Raw genomic sequence first — 20,422 nt, 5'->3', positions numbered from 1 at the left:
GGATCTGGGCTGGTCGTCCGACGGTCTACTTAGCGGGTAACTCGGTGAGGAGGACATACGTGACGGCTAACATGGCGACTCCAGCGGGCACCCGAACTCTGCTGAAGTCGCCGCCTTCTCCCTCCTTCCACCCCCCAACCCCCGAACAAAGAAGGGCAGTGGTAACTGACCTCTGAGCCTGCCTGGTCTCTTGTTCGCTGTGCAGATTTCCCGTGTAAACTCAAATCATGAGAAAATTAAGAATGGAGGGGAAAAGCAAGTATGTAAAAGCCACTGACTGACTCCTAGTCACCCACAACTGTCCCAGCTTTTCGTAAAAGTAGCTTTCGCCCTGGATGGTGTAGTGTTAGTGGACGGAGCATCTTCCTGCAAACCGAAAGACCGACAGTTCGATTCCTGGTCAGGGCACAGGCCTGGGTTGCGGGCCAGGTCCCCAGCTGGGAGAGCTCAACAGGCAGCCACACGTGGATGTTTCTCTCCCTCTTTCTCCCTCCCTCCCCCTCTCTAAAAATAAATAAATAAAGTATTTTTTTAGAAAAGAGTTTTCAATGCACCTGCTTGTCAGGTAGATCACGGACACATTTCCTGTTTTGAAATCTGCCTCCGGACAAACTAAGGTCACCGGCCGTCACACCCCTGACGCCCCAGAGCCAACCCAGCATCGGGGGGCAGGACCCGCAGCTTGCCGAGGCCGCGGCCGAGCACACACCCGCCGAACCCGCGTCGCTCGCCCCGGGTGACCGAGCCCCACCAGCACAGGCCGACCACACACCCTGCCCCTCGCACACACAGGCGCGCGTGCACTGGAACGACGGCCTTGCCCAGGCACGCTCACCAGGGGAGGCCACCGCATCGTGGAGACGCAGAAAACACCGGAGACCTAGCGGACAGCGACTGCGGCCTCCCAGACGCAGAAACAGAGCCAGGTCACGGAAATCTGCTGCGACGTTGTTCCAGGACCCTCTGAGCCCAGGGGCGGCTCCCGGGAGCCTCCTCGTCGGCCCGCGAGCAGACGCCGCGTCCAGGGTCTGCCGGGCACAGGCCCTTTGCGAGCAGTTTGTCTCTAACGATCATGACGGACTCTGGGACTTGTCTCCCCAGCTCCCGGCCATCAGGACTAGGAAAAGAAGCTACGTCAAGTTCCTCCGTCCGGGAGCGAAGCCCCGGACTCCGAGTCCGCCTCCAATGGCGCGGACCAAACGGCGGTCTTCCCTCAACTCACGACGAAGTGCTTTTTGTTCAGAAGGGGATAATTGGGGGGAATACAGAGGGGGAAATTGGGGAAACTGTAGTAGCACAGTCCATAAAAAGTACTTAAAGAAAGGGAGTAATTTCAGCACCAAGCTAGTCATTTCCTCACGAAGCTCAGTCTGTGTTTTCTCACGGGGGGGACGTTGGAGTGTCTGAGTGGAGGTCATCTGGCAAACATGGACAGCGAGCACTTCGGGGGGCAGAGAGGCTGCCGCCCCCACCCCCCCGTGGGGAGCCAGGCCACGGACCTGACCGGGGAAGGAGACGGAGAGGCTGCTCACGGGGGAGCTGAGTCAGTCGGCTTCACACCAGCCTTATCTGATGGCCCAGCCTCCGCCATCCTCCCGTCGGAATTCCAAGAACTCAGCTCCGTGTTCCTGCGGGTCGAGCCTGGAACTAATCACCCCACTCGCCTCTCCACGGACCCCGCCCTCCTCCCCGGGCCCCCGGCTGCCACCCCTTCTTCCCCAGCCCTGGTCCCCCTGTTGCCGAACTCTGAGATCTCTCAGAGCCTGCAGTGCAGGCACCATGCCCACCCCCCGCCGCCAGGTTCCGGAGTGTCCCAACAGTGGCCGCCTACAGACCAGACCTTCACCACTGTCCCACGGGAGGCCTCGCTCACACCACATCCATCCCCAGGCCGGGCAGGGGCCTGCGCCTGGCGTTCACCCCAGACTTGCCCGGGCCAGCTGCTCCATCAACTGTCCCTGTCCCAGACACTGTCTCTCGGCCTCCTGCCCCCTTGTCGTCTCGGGGAGGCGGTCACCTGCCAGCCCTGGAATAGCCAGTTCTGACGGGACCGGCCTCCGAGGAAACCCGAGATGCGCGGGACGTGATTCACACCTTCCGGAGGCTCCCGTCCCGGGACGGGGGGCTGATTCAGGCAGGCGCAGCTGCGGGCGGCTGGGCCGTCCGGGAGGCCCCGGGGAGCCGGAGAAAAACTGCCTTACACTTGCTGGGCAGTGTCTGAGCAGGGCCTTGAAGGACGAAGATGACTGTGACGCGCTGAGACTGAACGGCGGAGGTGCGGGAACCACAGGCATGACAAGCGGTGGGGAAAGCACCAAGACGAACCCGGGGAACCAGAAAGGGCACAACATTCATCAAACACCATGGCAACTGGCCGGGCGTCCCTGAAACACAGGGGAGGACAGAGGAATGGATCTGGACAGGCGGGTCAGGGTCGGGACGAAAGCGGAGCCACGGGAAACGGCTGAGCCAGGCAGGACGGGGCAGTGGGGGCCACTTCTGTCACCCCGAGTTCCGCAGCCCCTCGGAACAGAGCTGCCTCCAGAAGCACAAGGCCAGGTCTCTGTTCAGACTGCTCACTCGCTTCCCGCTACTACCGGCGGCCCCCAAACCTCTTTCTTCAACCCGCGGTGGGCAGGGCCCAACGGGAGAGCGAGGGGGCGGGGAGGGGGCGCAGGCAGCATGGCTCTCCTCGCAGCTGCTGGGCATCCCCGGAGGTCGGTGCCCCACGCCCCTGTGCTCAGGCTCACGTGCCTTCCCGGTCCAGAGCGAGCAACCGGGCCTGCCTCCGAGGCCGAGCGGCTGCCTGAGCCATCTTCGGGGCGGCCCACGCGAACGCCCCACCGAGTTCACATGGAAGAAAACGGGCCTGTGTGTCTTATTCCTGCGGGAACACTGCCCCTCGGGGGGCCACAGCCCAAGGCGAGCACGAACCCGGCCTTGCCAGGGGCCCACCTGTGAGACTGGGGCCCCCGAGTTCCCTGACTCCACGCCCCCAGCCCACCCTCCCAGTGCACCCCCCAGGCCCACGATGCCTGTCGGCCCGCCAGCAAAGCCCCCGAGCCAACCAGACACGCCCCTCTGAGCTGAGTTCCGCGGGGTTCACTCTAAGTCACAGACCTTGTGGTTGACACTCGAAAAGACACCAAAATAAACCTAAGATTCGTCCAGGACTGTACAACCTTCTTTTCCAAGTGCTTCTTCAGGTGGGCATATAGTCATAAAACTCCAGATGAATGAAAACATAAAACAAACAAACAAACAAACAAAAAAAAAACAACCCACTGGCAGAAAGTAGTTCTGAAACCACCAGGCAAGCCTCCCAGAAGACGAGCCTAACTCCCACGCACAGGCCCGTGCCTGCCGGCGAGGGGGCAGTTAGGAGGGCCTCGGGGGCCGGCTTGTCATCGATGGACACAGGAAGGTCACACAGGAGCAACCAGTCACGCATTGCGACGTGACTGAACCCCGTCCGCGCCGCCAGGTACACGAGACAGAAAAGCTGGGTGCCCCCAGGCCCGGAGCCAGGGGGCTGCTGGCTCACCTCGGGGACATGGGCTGCCGGCCCCCTGGGGCGCGGGAAGCGGTGAGCTTTCCCAGCGGCTGCGAGAGCCCGCACTGTAAGGGGGCCCCGGCAGAGCCCGCGCTGTAAGGGGGCTGCTGCAGGGCGTTTGGTTAGGAGGCAACTGAGCCAACAGTCAGCCGTGCTCTTGGCCCTCACACGCTCGCAGTGGGCTCTGCTCACAAACCACTCACGCTTCCCCATCAAAGGCATTTCAACGGGCCCGCAGCAGCGCCCTGGAGGACGCACAGCCGGCACGCGGCACTGCTGACAAGCGGCGAGGGGGCCGACCCAGGGCCGGAGCGAGTGGGAACGCTGCACACCCGGCCAGAAAGGCTGGGGGGCAGGAATGGACACCACAAATAAACCCAGAATGCTCTAAGTCACACCACGCGCAGTTTCACAGGCCACGTGGCGCTTTTCAGGGGCCCGGGCAGCACCTGCGCCCCTCATTGGGCGTGTGGGTCCCGTGGCAGACCGGCGGCTCTCCAGGTCTGCGGGTGGAGACCGTCCTGGCGCAGGGTCCCGGCGCCCGAACCCACCAGACCGGAGTCCCCGACACGGTATTCTGCGGGCGGTACTGGGGGGGACACGAGAACAAGACACTCGCTTTGCAGACACAGCCCACCCTGACAGAGGCAGACAGCTCACCCACATGTTCGTGAGCAGCTCTACGAATCTTGCAAAAATTACTTTCACTGTACAAGCAATAAACTATTTCAGGGACTCGTGGAATAAATGGTTCAGGATTTCATTAGGTGCTGATCATTCTGCTTCATTAGTTCAAAGCCTCACTGAGGCAGGGAACACAGATCATAAACGAGAACCAACTCTGAATTTCAAGAGGGAGGCGTGGCTACCGAGGCACAGAAAACAGCCAGCTGCCCTCTCTGAATCCAGGAGGAGGAGAAATTAGAGAAGCTGGGCAGTGGGCGTGCCACACACTCAGGCTCACGTGCCAGACGCCACGGGGCACGTGAGTCACACTCCACGGACCCAAGAGAGAAATGGCGCGACAGCTGGCCCCTGCGTTTCAAGGTATCTGACGTCACGAAGCGTGCGTTTATGAAGAACTGACCGGACGAGCCCGTGGCCACCCACGGCCGTTCTGGCCTTTCCCGTCCTCTCCACCGCCTCTACTGAGGGGTCCTTCCCAGGACCGGCCCCCACCACCGTCCCTCCTGCCCCTGCTCCGGTCCCATTTCATGGCGAGGGTGTGGCAGCACACCGCCGTGACTCACTTCAGGGGTGACAGAGATGCGTCAGCACCGGAGATGCGTCAACGCTGGACTACCAGGCCCTCCAGGGTCTGCTGGCTGGACCCTCGGCCCTAACGTGCGCAGTCGGGGGTGCGGCGCCGTCACGCGGTCAGCAGGGCTGCCGTGAGCGTGCACGGTGAACGGGGCGAGGGTCTGCTGATTCAGGGGGACTGGACGAGAACTCAAGGCCTCCTACCGAGAACATGAATTCCTTCCCATGAGGCCCATCCATCAGTGAGCGCTCTCCGTGTATAATAAACACCTTGCAACCTGCCTGTATTTGGTGAACGACAGTTCACGCCCAGAAATCGACCGTTCGGAACCGGGACGTGCTATCTGCCTCCGACGGACGACCTGCCGTCCGGCTCTGGGTGTCTCCGCGGCAGTGTGCAAACCTAGCACGTCGTCACTCTAAAACAGGGGCCAGCAGTTGGGCGTGGCAGGCGATGGAGGCCCTGACCGGTGTGACTCGGCTGGGCGTCACCCCACAAAGTGAAAGGTCACCGGTTCCCAGTCAGGGCACGTGCCGAGGCTGCGGGTTCAGTCCTGGTCCAGGTGCACACAAGAGGCAGCTGGCCCATGTTCCTCCATCACACTGACGTTTCTCTCCCCTCTCCTGCCCTCCCTTCCCTCTCTCTCTCTCAAAAATAAAGGGAGGGGCGGTGGAAGATTCGCAACGCCTTACATTTCAGAAGTATAATAATTTTTAATAAGCACGTCTATTTCTTTCTCCCAATCATAATATAGTAAATATCATATGGCTACAACCATAACAAACATAAGAGCAATTTTCCAGGTAAATATGAGGCTGAGGAAAATATTTTAACAATGAACAGGATCACAAGCACACTAGAAAGAATAGCTTTAATCTTGCCATTTTGTCATCAGTACTGAAGGGTCCTTTTGCAACTCCCATTGTTTGTGGTCTAAAATATCCCCCTGCCCCGCCAAACCTCTGTGGTTTTTCTTCTGCCCGAGGAACCAGGATGACTGCCTCTCCCTGTAAGCCCACCGAAAAAATCACGGAAACACTAACTCAGCCGTGGGAACCAGTAACTCATGAACTTGGGACCCGCAGAGCAAAGGGGAAGCGGAGGAAGGGAAAGGAGCCCCTGCGGACAGCGCCGGGTCCTGGCCGAGGGCCGTGGGGAGGGTCACGGCGAGAAGCGTCCCCTGGGCCTAAGAATAGAGAAACAGGTGGCAGGAAACCGACACTCCTGGAGCCTCCCGCCGCACTCGCACACGGAGATGCTTCCGTCTCGCCCTCAGAGCGACCTCACCTGAGCCGAGGAACGCGGTCTGAGCAGAGCAGGGAGGCGGCCAACACGGGACAGGTGGAGAGGGCGGGGCTGCGGCCACGGGGTCAGAGAGCCACCAGAGGAGGGGTGCGCACCCCGACCCAGGGCCCTCCCCACCCAGAGCAGCCCTTCCCGGTATTCTTTTTCTGTTTCAGTGGGAAAAGGGCCTTTCAAGAAAGGCTAAGTCGCTTTTATGAAAAAAGAAAAAATCTACCCAGCCCTTGCTCAGGCCAGACATTCCCTCTGAAATAAATGGTCGTGGCAGAAGGCTGACAGTGACGACCACTAACGACACACGCGTGTGTCGGGCGCTCTCAGTCGGCCCTGGGAAAAGAGACCTCTGACCCCGGACTCCACCCTGGTGCGGTGCGGCAGGAGTCGGGGAGGTGCACCTGCATCCCGCGTGGAAGGACGAGTGTGCGGTCGACTCCCCAGCGGCAAAGAACGGCGGGAAACCCGCACAAGGTGGAGGAGGCTGGAGGAGGTTCCTGCACTGACAAAGTCTCTGAGATGAAACACAAAGCGTGGGGACGAGTGACTGCATGCTCTTCCGAGGTGACGGGAGAAGGTGGAGAGACGGTCGTGAGGGCCTAAGGGACAGAACAGGCCACACGGCACCACACTGCGAGGGACCCTCACCAGTCCCAGCGCCGAGACCTGGAGCCGCGCTCAGATCTCCGGTGCCGTGCTCCAGACCAGGGCCGGCCCTCCAGCTTCGCTGTGTAAGGAGAGTCTCACCCGAACACAGCGACACCAGTCCGTTTGCCTATTGCCCGAGGCCACAAGGCAGCAGCCAGGACAGAAACCACTCGGCTCACAGGCCAGAATTATTTGTCGCCCGACCCTTGGGAGAGAAATGTGGAAACCTCCTCCCACACAAAAGCAACCTGCAGTGAAAAGCTCGCCCTACGAGACTTCTGATTATCGACAGAAGCCCAATGGCAAGAATTGTGGAAAGGTCTATCTCCATCAAGTAACAGAAAGCACATACATTTCTAAATCTTATAGACCAATTAAATAAGTTCTGTTCATTTATACACTACTCGGATTGTCTCTGTATGTAACTATCACAAATACCTTATTACACTACTCGGATTGTCTCTGTATATAACTATCACAAATACCTTATTACACTACTCTGATTGTCTCTGTATATAACTATTACAAATACCTTATTACACTACTCTGTCTCTGTATGTAACTATTACAAATATCTTATTATAGAAGCTCATCATAAAAACTGTGTAGTATAACAGAGCTGTTCTGACAAAGGTTACAAAAAGTAGTGACCCTGCTCCAAATTTAGGTATGCTTCATGACCACCTGTCCTCCTCTTCCCACTGCTACTAAAAACCATGAAAAACAGCCTCTAAGTATTCTCTTTGGAATAAAAAAAATACTTGAAGATATATAACACATAAGAATAATCCAACTATTAATCACCAAAAAAGGAGTCAGCAATTTAGAAGTTTCATAACTCTGAATGGATGGTCCTATGTGTATGTGTAAGTTTAAAAACTCAACTATCTGCACATAAATATATTTGATTCCAATTATATGATGTTATTTACCCATGACCTATAAAAATAAGGGAGAAGGAATTAAACTGAAACATTTAGAAGTATGAAGAAACATTCATTGAAACTCCTGTTATATATTTATAGAAATGCAGAGGAATTGTTGATAAAGTAATTCAGAGCAAACAGTAATCATACATGTCATTTCCAAGACACTCTCAAGCATCAGAATAAGTTTGCTATCATGTTTTATATACAGCACATTAAAATGCCTACCGTGTTAACCTTGAGTAAATACTGGAAGGGACAAATATTTTAATTCTAAGACACCAGGAATGTGGACAGGGTGCTTCTTCCTGCAACCACAGCAACACTGCACATTTTTAAAATACCAAAACCTATTTTTTTTTAAATCAAAGGAAACAATACCTGAAAGGAATCTTGGAACGTATTATCTAGTTAAGCAGCTTCTTTTCCGAAACTGCATGAAATAGTCACTCTTCAGATGCGCTGAATGGCAGTGGTCACATTACTAATACCACATAGATATATTTTGAACATCAGATCCGGTTCCTAGGAAAACGGTGTTTACTTCTAGATACACTGTAAACATCTCTAATGTTATCTCAACCCACATATTTAAGTGGGGAAAACTAAATACACGATAATTAAGAAGAGTGCACTGTTTGGCATAAATCAGAGCCCCAATCTGCCTACGGAGGGGGGGCAGCAGGAGCACCAGGCGCACCGCACCCGGGTCCCGGCGCCTGCGACGCCGACCTCCGCTGCGCAGGCGGAGGACTCCGCCCGGCCGCTCCCCGCCGCGTCCACCAGGGACCCGCGTCAGCAGGACAGGGACTCCGATCACAGAACGCATCTGTCTGCGCTCGGGTCACTTGAACCGTGGGAAGACGCCCAGGTCCCTGGGGAGGCGCCTAGCGATTCTGGGTCTGACCCTGCGGGACGACTCGAGGGGAAAACTAGGCCGGTCCCCTGGGCCACGTGTATTGGCTGGCCAGCCTGGCTTCCCGAGCACCGGGCGGGGCGGCCAAGCTGCGGGACGGATCGTGCTGCAGGGGCGAGAGGACGCGAGAGGTCCTCGCCCTGGTGCGCACGTTAAACTCTGCAGGCCTGCAGCGGCCCCCGTCCCACCGCACAACGCCCCGCCGCCCACAGACTCCCCTGCCGCGGAACTCTCGCCGTCCCGGCGCAGCCCGGGCCGGAAGTACCGCCCCCCAGCGGGAGCCCTCTGTCCTCGTCACTCATTGGCTGCGGAGGCCGTCAGTGCTGCGGCGGCGAAATCTCTGGCCCGCACCTGGCAGGCCGCCGGGGCTTCCCTAGCCGCGAGAGAAATCAGCCAGCCCCCAGCCCCACCCTCCGGCACGCACACAGCAGGGTCCTTCCCCTTTCATATCGCAGGCCCGTCTCCCACCGTCCCCACCGTTTCTGCACTTGGATCCCTCCTGCAGGCAAAGTTGTTAAGCTCCACCTCCTCTCCCCAACCCCCGCCAGCTCCCGGGCCAGGCCAGAGGATGCTGCGGTTTCGGCAGTGAACCAGTGTGGCCCGGATCTCCCCGAGGCCAGCAGAAGGTGCCTTCCCCGGCAGACGAAAGAACCTAAGTTTTACGTAAACTGTCTTCGGTGCACTGGCCTTCACCACTGCTGCGGCCACGAATGAGTGCCGAGCGTCCACTCTTTGGGAGTTGCCACAACAACGCATTACAGGGCCACTGGCCTCTCATTATCGATTCCCTGCTGCCAGGTTTATCGGGGCGTCCGTCCCCAGCGCACCGCGTCCTGCATCCTGAGTGAAAGCCCTGTGCTGCTCTTCCACCCACCCGCACCTGCACGGATTGATCCACGCACGTCCCGCACAACCCGACGACACGCCTCTGTCGCCTGCGCGGAGCGCGCACATTTCTTGAAACTCAGAATTCCTCGGAGGAGGAATTAGAAACAGCGGTTGTAATCATGATGAGTACAAAATGCTCTACAAACGAGGGGCATCTGATTTCCACCCCCCCCCCCCAACTTCACCCTGAGGATCACTAGTCTCAAAGGAGCGGGAAAATCATTTCTGTAACACGTTCTGACTTTCGGTTCCGTGACCACCATTGCTCAAAGGTGGGGGCACCTCTTACTGTAAAATAGTGCATCGTTAGTGTTTGTCCCCAACAAGGACGACAGAAATGTGAGGGCACGATTGGTTTGTTGGATACCTTGTGTCCCAACGCCTACAGAGCGCAGGAGAGGGGCGACCTCGCTGCAGCATCCGCAGGGCTGCATTCTGTTCCTGGCCCTGTCCTGGGCAACGAGATCCTCCCAGCTTTCTCCTCTCTCCTTCGGGCTCCCCTGCGTCTCTCCGGCTTCGGCCTCTATTTTCAGTTTCCTTCTCCCCCACTGCCACCGTCACCACCCACGCTGGCTAGGGCCTTGCCATCCCTGTCTCTGGCACTCCTCGCCCTAACGGAGTCCCACGAAACTCACTGTCCAACAGGCCGGTCATCCCGCGCTTCTCCAGCCGCTGGGGAATCCCACCAGCTGCCCTCTGCCGCTGAACTTCACTCTGCCAAGTCTGGCTGCGGCGGAATCCTGACAGCTGGGCCTAACCAATCAGCGACGCGAAAATAACCAGAGCAGCCAATCAGCACCTGCCGAGCGGCGGGAGGCGGGACTTCACCCAAGTTCCTCGGGTCCTGAAACTGAAGACCTGTTGCCGCCGCCGCCGCCGCCGCCACCGTGGGCGCGCAGTTTCTTGGTTACCGCGGCCACCGCGCCGGAACTGGTGCCAGGCGCAAAGCCTCCGCCGGTGCCTGTCCACGAGCGGGACCAAGCCCCCGGCTCAACGCGGCGCGCCCCGCCCCGCCCGGCCTCCCGGCTGCAGGCGCTGAGGACGCCAGCGCGGCCTGGACTCGCGTCCCCATCAGCCCCGCGCCCCCGACCCACAACGACTCACCAGGAAGCCGGGAGTCGTCAGTTCTGCTGCCCGCGAGGGGCCTGGGGCTGGCGGGCAGGCGACCTGGCCAGGCAGCGCCGCGGAAAGGCCCGCAGGGCCGAGGACTGTGGCTGCGGGGCCTGAGCCGAACGCCACCTCGCGACACGCTGCCCCAGCAGACGCCGCAGGCGCGGCCACCCACCCTCTCACGGCCCCGCACGTCCCGAGCGCGAGCCTAGCAGCAGCCCATCCTCCCGCAACTGCTGCTCCTGCTCGGGTGGACGCTGCTGTCAGGAGTGTAAACATCCCGGCATCCCCGAGGAGAGGGCGGGGCATCCCCGGGCACGCCCACCGCGCCGCAAGCCACGCCCCCTTCCTCCCTCGCCCTCCCCCCCCCAAGCCCCAGGGCAGGCTCTAGGGTGGTCTCCGCAGCTTTCCCCACGGCGTCCTGCGGAGCAGAGGGTGCCCAGCGGTCTTACCCTGGAGCCAAGCAGCCCTCCTCCCAGCACGTCGCTGCTGCTGCCGCCGCCGCCGTCCGGCCTGGCGGTGCGGGGAGCATCGTTATTCCCCACCCCGCCCCAGCCTTTGGGCCAGCTTGCCTCCCACTAGGGGCGGGGGTCTCCCTGCTTTTGGACAAGTTTTTTGTCCACCTATATTTAAATGTCCCCACTTGCACGCGGTGAACCAAATGGGTGACGACCCCTTTCTTCTGGGTCACAGTGCGGGGATCCATCCTCTCTTACTATGGGGTTTCAACCGCCTGTGCGCTGAGAGAGCCTGAGTTCAAGTTCCAACTGGGTAGGCAATGGCTCTGGGGACGGGTCTGAGAGGTGAACGGCCCGGCTTGTACCTGCACTCTTAGCGGGGGCTGTGCAGAATATACACTATAATACACACACGTTCGTGTCCCAAAGCCCAGCACAGGAGCCGCCGAAGGCGACGCTTTGCCTCCAGCCCCTTCCGGGCTTCAGTTACCACTGGACAGGCATTAGCAGGGGAAACAGCCCGGAGGCAACCACACCTGGACTTCTAATCTCAGCTCAGTGATCTTTAACTCTGACCCGGTGGCAGGTCATCTCACCTGTCTCAAGTATCAGTCCCTCCAGCCGTGAGAGGAGACCACAACAGTAACAGACGCCTATCTCTGAGCCCCTGGCGAGGATTCCGTGAGATGATAACGCAAAGTGTTTAATGAGCCCAAGAGCCCCGCCTGTAAGAAGTACGCATTACATAGTACGCATAGTATTTTGTGGTGCATAGGGCGCACATTTTCGCCCAAGTTTTCTAGGGAAAATAAGGATGCTCATCATACATGGGTACAATGATAATGTGCCATGCGTATGATAGCGGGCATAATAACCCTGTGGATAATGTGCAGAGAAACGTGGGTGCTCGTTAGACCCGGCGAAATATGGTCGTTGTCACTGCCCCAAGGTCTTGTCACTAGTCTGACTTGCCTACCAAAGGGATTCGAGCCACGGACGAGATTATAGCTCAGATACTTCAAATGTTAAGGCTATGGAATGAAGAGATGGAAAGTTTATTTTTAGAAGGAAAATGATTCAAGATCTCAAGAGGAGAGGTTGAGTCCAATCGCTCCAGAAGCATGAACCAAGGTGCTAGACACGGTTCTGAGGATTGACAAGGCACAAAGGCCCTATTCTCCTGGGGCTCCCACTGCAGTAGGAAGATAAGAAGAAGAAGAAGAAGAAACCTATACATAGGTGCTATGTCAGGTGGTGATTCACACAAACCCGAGGCAGGGTAGGGAGACGTGGGGAGGCAGGACGTGATCTGGAGCAGGTTCACCTGCATCTGAGCAGAGACCTAAAGGAAGGAAGACAATGAGCTGTCTGTGTGCCCAGCAGCGGAGCATTCACGGCAAATGCACGGAGCCTGCTGGGAGCAGGTGTGGCCTGTTTGAGGAATGACCCAGAGGACAGAGGTCAGTGTAGCTGAACTCCAGGGAACAAGGGGTGAGCACTAGCAGGTGACCTCAGAAGAGGGAGGGGGGTACACAAAGGGAACAAATGGAGGACCTTGTAGCTTTGAAAAGTTATTCTTAACGAAACGGTGAATCATAGCAGGAGTGACCGAGTAGGACTCGGGCTGGGGAGAGCACAGCTGTCCTGTGGGGAGTAGCCTAGGGTAGAAAGGGCTGGAACAGTGGGCTATTCTGATGGGCGGGTACAAGAGGCTGATGACCTGGACCCCTGTGCTGACAGCAGAGGGGAGGAGAAGGACTCCAGACGCGGCCCACACACTTGGCCAGGGGACTGGACGGGGGAGCGGCAGGGAGGAGGAGCCAGCGACATTGGCATTTGCACCAGATGGTCTGTGAGGTGGCACCACACCAAGATCAGCTGGTCACGTAGGAGCAGCACCCCTGGGGTCGCTCGCAGGCACCTCTGCAGGAAAGATAGCCAGGTATTCCCAGGGTGAAGACATTTCACGGTGATCCATGCGGCATTTCTCTTTGGGCAAACGCAGATAGACAGATGATCAATAAAACAGCCCAGGTTCACTAGCCTTCAGATTCCTCTCCGGACCAGGTATTTCCCTGGTGCAAGGAGAACACCCACTTGCTGAACACCAACTGATAGGCGACTGGATTTCCCAGGGAGCTCGCGGCGCCCTCGTGGCCGCAGGCTTTGTCCAGGAAGCACCCTAACAGCGGCATCTAGAACACGTCCTGTGCTTCACCTTGAAAGACCACAAAGTCCCAACCAAGTAGCAGGGCAGTGTTTTCAAAGCGGCGAAGACTGTCAGAGCTGAATCCGCTGAGCTTGCTCTCCGTGACGTCTTTGTCACCGGCGTGGTAGACGGGAATGCTGTCCCCAGCCTCTGGCCCCCGGCCTGGGGCAAGTGCTCACGGAAAAACAGAAGCCGGGCCAAGGAAACTCCTCCGGCCCCAGGGACCGTGACCGTGGAGGCCGGCCCGCACTCTTTCCTGGTTTTATCTCCCCGCCCGCTCGCTCCAAAAAGCTCGTCTGGATCTGAGAACAGCATTCATTCCAGCTCTCTCCACGGGAGCGATTTAGTGTTTTACCTCCTTGCCAGGCAATGCGATACACGCCGTTCACCATCAGATCAGCTTCGCTGTAAATGCTACTTGATTATCGCGCTAAAAACCTGTCCGTTTACACCGAGTTGTCACATTGCGTTAATTCACACAGCTGTGCTGGGCCCCACGCAATTAAAAATTTAAAGAGTCAGCGGTCGTGTTGATTGTCAAAGCCACTTTTTATCCAGAGGCCAACCCAGCCCAGGTTCCGCATGAAGGCAACTTCTCTGTAAGGAGAGACGCTTGCTGGAAACATTTTTTCCCGATGAAGGATGATGAGGTAATATTAAAAATAATTCTCCTTTGAAAAAGATCCTAACCACGGAGGGGAAGACCAGACTCAAACACGGCGCTGGCAACACGTGGGTTTAAAAAGCTACCGGGGATGTTGGCAGCCACCGAATCTGGCAGCTCCGCGGTGACGAGGCTTAGTCAAGCTGTTGAAATGTCTGGACGGAACCCGGCCAAGAGGAGGAAGTCAAAGTGCGGACGGCAGACGACCCAAGCGAGGCCACCTCTCTCTGCTGGGCCCCGGCTGTGGCCGCTGCCGCCTGCCAGGAGATAAATCTTTCTCACGCTTTGAAAACGCCCGTGAAGAATATTCGACAGCGGCGTTTTCACCTGAATGGCCCCATGCATTTCAGCATCAACAGGTCAGGCAGAGGAGTTTTCAGTGAAAACAATCAGGTCAGCCCTGGCTGGGTGGCTCAGCTGGTTAGAGTGTCATCCCGGACGCCAAAAGGTCGTGGGTTCGATCCCAGTTGCGGGGTGTTTTGGAGGCAACCTATCATTGTTTCTCTCTCACATCGATGTTTTTCTTTCTCTCTAAAGTCAAACATTTCCTCTCATGAGGATTAAACAAAGAGATTTAAAAATAAAAGGGCTTCCAGTCACGATGGCAACATAGGCAGACATGACTTGCCTCTTCGCACAACCACGTGGAAATTACAACTAAAATATAGAACAACCATCACTCAGGAACATCAGAAATCGAGTCGAATAGAATTAAAGAAACCACATCCATCTGGACTGGTAGGAGGGGTGCAGATGTGACGGGCTGGTCCCACACCCACACGGATAAAACTCTGGGAGGGGTGTCTCAGGAGCAAGGAGTCCCAGCCCCACACCAGACGCCCCAGCCCCAGATCCCAGTGCCAGGAAGAGAAGTCCCCACAACTCCCGAACCAGCAGGGATTGAGTCGGGGGAGGAGGCTGCTGGAGTGCTAAGTGGTTCCTCTTGGGGAACCCACACACGGACTCACCCACTCAGACTCGCTCCCTCTGAGCCCCAGCACCGGAGGGCAGCTTGGAGGGCACCGGTGGTGCAGAGGGAGAGACCCAAGTGTCTGGCATCGGGGCAGGCAGAAGCCATTGTCTCTTTGCTGAACCCTCCCCCCATAGAGCCGGCAGGCTGGGGCCATACCTGGGACTCCAACGACCCAGAGATCCACAGAGGCTCCACCCCACCCAACTTATTGGCCCACACAAGCTGCTTTTCTGCAAAAGTGGCTGGTCTTGGCTCCTCAATCCTCTCAAACCAGCAGTAGCTGGCCTCAGTGAGCCCCAGGCCCAGAACTGGCAGCCTAGACTCACAGCTTGGCCTCACCTGGGAATCTCCAAGCCCAGCACAAGTAGCAGCCATCTCAGTTTGCATTACAGCTCAGGCAGGGTGGCCCCAGGCAAAACACGGGTTTTGGCTGACCCTGGCCTGCACCACCCAGAAGACTTCAGGGCCAGAGCACCCAGGAACAGCTACAGGCCACATCAGAGCACACCACACTGCCCCTGCACAGCTGATCCTTCTGCAAGGGTGGAGGTTGGTGGTCAGTGGTCACAGCCAGTCCTTGCAGCTGACTGGCCTGGGTAAACCCCTCCCACTGACCTGCCAGCAGCAACCAAGGCTCAACTACAAGAGGAGGGGGTGCTCAGCCCTCACAAAGGGTGCACCTCGAGTACCCCACTTAGGTGATAGGGGTGGCTACGCCACTGGTCCCTGCAGGACACCTACTATAGTAGGCCACGCTACCAAGACACGGAGTCAAAGCAGCTCTACCTAATACACAGAAACAAACACAGGGAGGCTGCCAAAACGAGAAGACAAAGAAATGTGGCCCAAATGAAAGAACAGACCGAAACTCCAGAAAAAGAGCTAAACGAGGTGGAGATAAGCGATCTATCAGATGCAGAGTTCAAAACACTGGGTATAAGGATGCTCAAGGAACTTAGTGAGGACCTCAACAGCATAAGAAAGATCTAGTCAGAGATAAAGGATTCACTAATTGAAATAAAGAACGATTTACAGGGAAACGACAGTAGAGCGGATGAAGCTGAGAATCAAGTCAGTGATTTGGGACACAAGGAACCGGAAAACAACCACGCAGAACAAGAAGAAGAAGACACTCTCTGACCGACACTCGATGAGGGCACCGTCCGGAAGAGTCGTCCCCAGGGCAGGATCCTGTGGATTCATAGGCCGTTCGAGGACCGGGGAAGGCCAGTCCCTGCTCCCCCACCGACGGATGGGACGACCCACTCCCTGGAGGAACGGGGGAGACACACTGTGGCATGTCACCCACGGAGACTAGAGACTGTCTTCACTGGGCAAATATCGTCACGGTTGTGTGTGCGTCATCGTGGGACTTCTCACTCTGTACCTAGTAGGTTTATTTAACCTGTAGGATCTTCAAATTGTTCATATAAAATATAACTATTTTATATAATTTTTATCATTAAATAGTTGTTATTTTTGAGATGTAATGTTTAAAGTTATATAAATGTAAGTACCTCAGAAGTTATTCTAAAGTTATTAATATATACACACACAATGTATTTTTGGGGCAACCAAAGTCTGCAGCTGTTTAAAATTCTGTCTTGTTTTTATTTGTCCTTTCCTTGCTCAAATGGAAAGACAATTATCACCTTTTTCTGAAGACAAGTAAATAATAAAAATATCACTAAATATTACTTGTTTATGTTGTAAACGAAGTGAAATTAACACTTCATCAGGTCTATATCCTTAACTTCTATCTAAGCATGTTTTCTGTTTTACACAGGACGTTGGTGGAAATATCACAAGGTACATTAGAGGTAATTGGGAAAAAATAAACATGAAAATTAATCATGGCATGTCAACATTAGGTAGTTTTAATTTCCCGTATAAAATTTTAAAATACATTTCTGTCACCATTACAAAAGCAAACCTTTATCACCAGTGCCTCCCTGGCAATATTACGGGGATCATTCTGTCCGGAAACCTGGATACGCAGGAAGTCAGAACAATCCCATCACCTGAGTGTTCGCTGTGGATTGCTGAGCCCCTGAAGGCTGGAACCTACTTTCACCCCTTTCAGGGTCTAATATTTTCATTCTTCCTCTCATATTCTATGCGGTTTCCTGCTTCCAGATCCTCTACAGTCCTGTGCGCATAAACGGGACGAAAATCAAGCCCCACCTGTTGAACACTCACGGAGATCACTGGCTGCTGTAGGAAGAGGTGTGCGCACCTGGGGTGACCTCCCGGGCCCGTGAAGACGGTGACCTCCAGTAGCACTCGGGACACAGAAGGACGATAAGGCCCAGAATTAACAGCAGGAAAGCCTTCCTAATCTGTCAGATCTCCCCCAGCACAATGTTTCAGGGGAACTGAGCTCATCCCTCCGGCCTGGTTTCAGCGTGACCTGCCCGAAAGCAAGCAGCGGAGCCGAATCACGCAAGCTCACCTCCCAGCTGGCATCAACGACAACGAGCTTGCACGCTGGCCAGCGAGCGGCCCAGGTCCAGGAGTGCGTGGAGGTCAAGTGCACTCTTGCTCCGCCTCGTCTCCCTCGGGACCCAGGCTCGCTCTGCGTTAGCATCATGCGTGACCTCCAAAGTTTTAGTTTGATGGGTTTTGTAGGTTTGAGGTTTAAGAGTGTTAGAGCACGTCCCTGAATTCATTGTCCAATCTGGATTCTGTCATGAGTACGTGGGCTTTCGCTCCTTCGGTTCCTACGTGTTTTTTGCTCTCTGATTCCTCTGTCAAAGTACATGTGCTTCTGAAAGGAGTTTCACATCAAGCCTACTCAACGAGCACCCTGTGGGGAGACAGTCTGCGGAGGGCAAGGGGCAAGATGCTCTGAGAGGGGATATGAGGAGGGGACCCTCTTAAGACTGGGTAGTCCTGGAAGGCTTCCCTGAGGAGGTGACTTTTAATGTGGGATCTGAAGGATAAAAAGGAGCCACCTTAGTGCAGCTACATCTGTCCCCCCCCTTCCACCTGGGAGAAAAGAATGCATGGAGGAGCTGGAAGATCTGGGTTTACAAAGATGTCAACCCAGTGGCTGCATTGTTATCAACTTAGAAATAGTCCAATTACTGTTGAGGTAATGAATAAAGTTTTCATGTGTGAAAAAAGTAGGCAAGTTTCCCACCAAGAAAGTCTTAGAATTATGCCAATGCTTCGGGAAGCATAGCAGTTATTCTTTTCGGCCTTTCTTGATCTGATTCCTCTCTCCCTTCCCACTCCCCTTCCACAATCTTCCCTCCTTCCCTTCTCCCTCCTTCCTTTCTTCTTGCCTTCCCCAGATGCATGCACGGTCTCGCACGCATTAAGACTCTGTGGCATTCTGTAAGTATGGTGCTTCATTGTCTCTCAGGTACTTTATTTAAAAACACTGAACGTCTGTGAGGCTGAGGTGCATCTCACGTTCCTTCGCCAGAATCTGGATCACTCTCCTCATCTCAGACTCCTCGCTGCTGCGATGGGCTTAATGATACCTAACCCGGGCCGTCATTATGGGTACTGAGTGAGATGAAACACGACCCATGTTATTATACTGAAAAAGAAAATAGATATATTGGATTTCCCCAGTTTTAAATCATGGGGGTTGTGGCACTTTTACTTTATAAAATAGTTATGCACAGATTCATGAAATATTTAATAGTACTATATGGAGATGTGATTATGTACAGTAAAATGTATGAAATTCATTGTACAGACTGATGAATTTTGGCCTGCGTTACCCAAATACACCTTTCATTACCCCTTTTTAGTCGGTCCCCTTACCCCAGTTGACTTCTCTCCCCCGAAGTTTGTGTTGCGTGTGCTGTATTTTCTCATTAAATGCAAGCCGATACTTCTGTGTCTCTCCCCAGCAATCTGCACGGGTTCCAGGTGCCGCACACCCAAGCCAGCATTGGACATTTTCAGTCGTTTTAATTTTGGCCCCTCTGATGGCTGTGTGGTAACGTTCCACTCCGGTTTCAATGAACGCCTTCTCTTTGTTCCTCGAGTTGTCACGCTTTACCCTTAAATGCATCCGATCCGATTATCCTATCAAAGTTATTACAACAGTGAGTTCTAATATTAGTTTTCCAAATTCTAAATCAAGGTTGAAGATTGCACTTTAAACCATGTGCCCACCCTTCCCCTCTAAGTATCCTCCGCATATTTCTACACAAATATACCTTCCACAGATGTGCTGTTTCATTATAAGGCCTTCCTTCTGCGGAACATGTTAAAACGCTGTATCCCTGAAGAAAGAATTAGAACAACGATTAATTCTAGCACATCTTCCACCTTCTGCTTCCCCGAATTATTCCGATTTATCAATAATTCAAGAAAACTTCCCGGGCCGTGTAGCAGAAAATTCAAAGCCGGCAGGGCATTAGCTTTAGACAAAGGAGCAAGATGACATTTGTGGCTGGGGAATGACAGGCAGGCTCAGTGTTACTAACGCGGTCCTCCCCCGATCCTTCTCTCCAGGGCGGAGGCTCACACAGTCCCCTTTCGGAGCCCTCCCACCGGGCACGCCAGGAGAGAGGGAAGGGGAATTTCGGCTTCAGAAATGATCTGATCGCACAGGGCAAAAACTCTTCAGAAACTTCTCCTCCTCCTTTTCTTCTTTTTTTTTTCTTAAAACTGAATAACACTGCTAGTACTTTAAACAGGGAGACTCCAAATACCGTAGTAGAGTGATGAAAGTTTAAATGCCAGCAAAGGTTTACGTGGTTAAAGAACTACTTTATACTTTATGTTGTCACCAGCTGGACACACAGGCCACTGCCAGTGTGTGTCAGGGGGGCCCCCCACACTTTAAAGTCCTCGCCGAGAGTTCTGCTCGATCCCCAAATTTATCGATTTGTTTCAGTGACATAGATGTGGGCTTAGAGCAAAACACTGGGGGAAAAGACGTAATTTTCCAAGCTCTCTGTCCTGTTTTCTTCTGCAGTTCCCTGGCTACGCTTTGAATTATGGAATCACCAAGAAAATGGCAAGAGAAGGGGAGGGGAAAGGAAGCAGAAAGAGGTGGGGGAGGAAGAGGAGAACGGGAAGGAGGTGAGGATAACCCCGGAAAATCTGCTGTCACGCCCAAGGGTTCCCGTCAGTGGAAACGCTCATCCTTTCGCAGCGTAGGAGAAAGAAAACGCCAGCAGAAGTCTCTCTCGTTAAAGAGGCTCGTCGGAGGACTCGCTGCACGGGACGAAGTCTCCTGACCGCTAGGGTGGGGGGGCATTGGGCAGTCTCCATCTCGGGCATCCTCTGCTTCCCACACGTCTCCGGGCGCCCATGCTCGTGTCGGCATCCCTGGGTTTCTCCGTCTGCCCCCCGCCCCCACTCATCATCCACTTCATCAGTCCAAGGATCAACGAAAGGTCTTCGTTTGCACAGGAAATGTTGACACGACCGTTTACAATGTTTGCACACATTTACTCACACAACTTCCTGAGTTCCGTTGGTGTGCTTTCCAGTGTAAGGGGCACAAGCAGGGAGGGAGTCGGTGTTTTACAGGGGCGGGCACAGAGAAAG

The 20,422-nt window shown here is 55.1% G+C and overlaps 1 protein-coding gene across 4 annotated transcripts in view; it reads right to left on the bottom strand.

Annotated features, from left to right (window-relative positions):
• The window catches only part of NEK7 (NIMA related kinase 7), a 66,539-nt gene extending 55,639 nt beyond the window's left edge, over nucleotides 1–10,900 (bottom strand). For 3 of the 4 annotated variants that reach the window (XM_028531235.2, XM_036016216.1, XM_036016215.1), the window contains exon 1: nucleotides 10,593–10,900. The gene's annotated coding sequence lies outside the window, so the exon portion shown is untranslated. Of the gene's footprint in view, nucleotides 1–10,123; nucleotides 10,143–10,592 lie in introns of those variants that run through there. The other variant, XM_036016214.1, reaches the window with a different exon arrangement.
• Between the last annotated feature and the right edge of the window lie 9,522 nt (nucleotides 10,901–20,422).

Source organism: Phyllostomus discolor, chromosome 15 (assembly GCF_004126475.2).
Source record: "Phyllostomus discolor isolate MPI-MPIP mPhyDis1 chromosome 15, mPhyDis1.pri.v3, whole genome shotgun sequence".
NCBI classification, from domain to species: domain Eukaryota; kingdom Metazoa; phylum Chordata; class Mammalia; order Chiroptera; family Phyllostomidae; genus Phyllostomus; species Phyllostomus discolor.
This window is presented reverse-complemented; position numbering and strand designations above follow the sequence as displayed.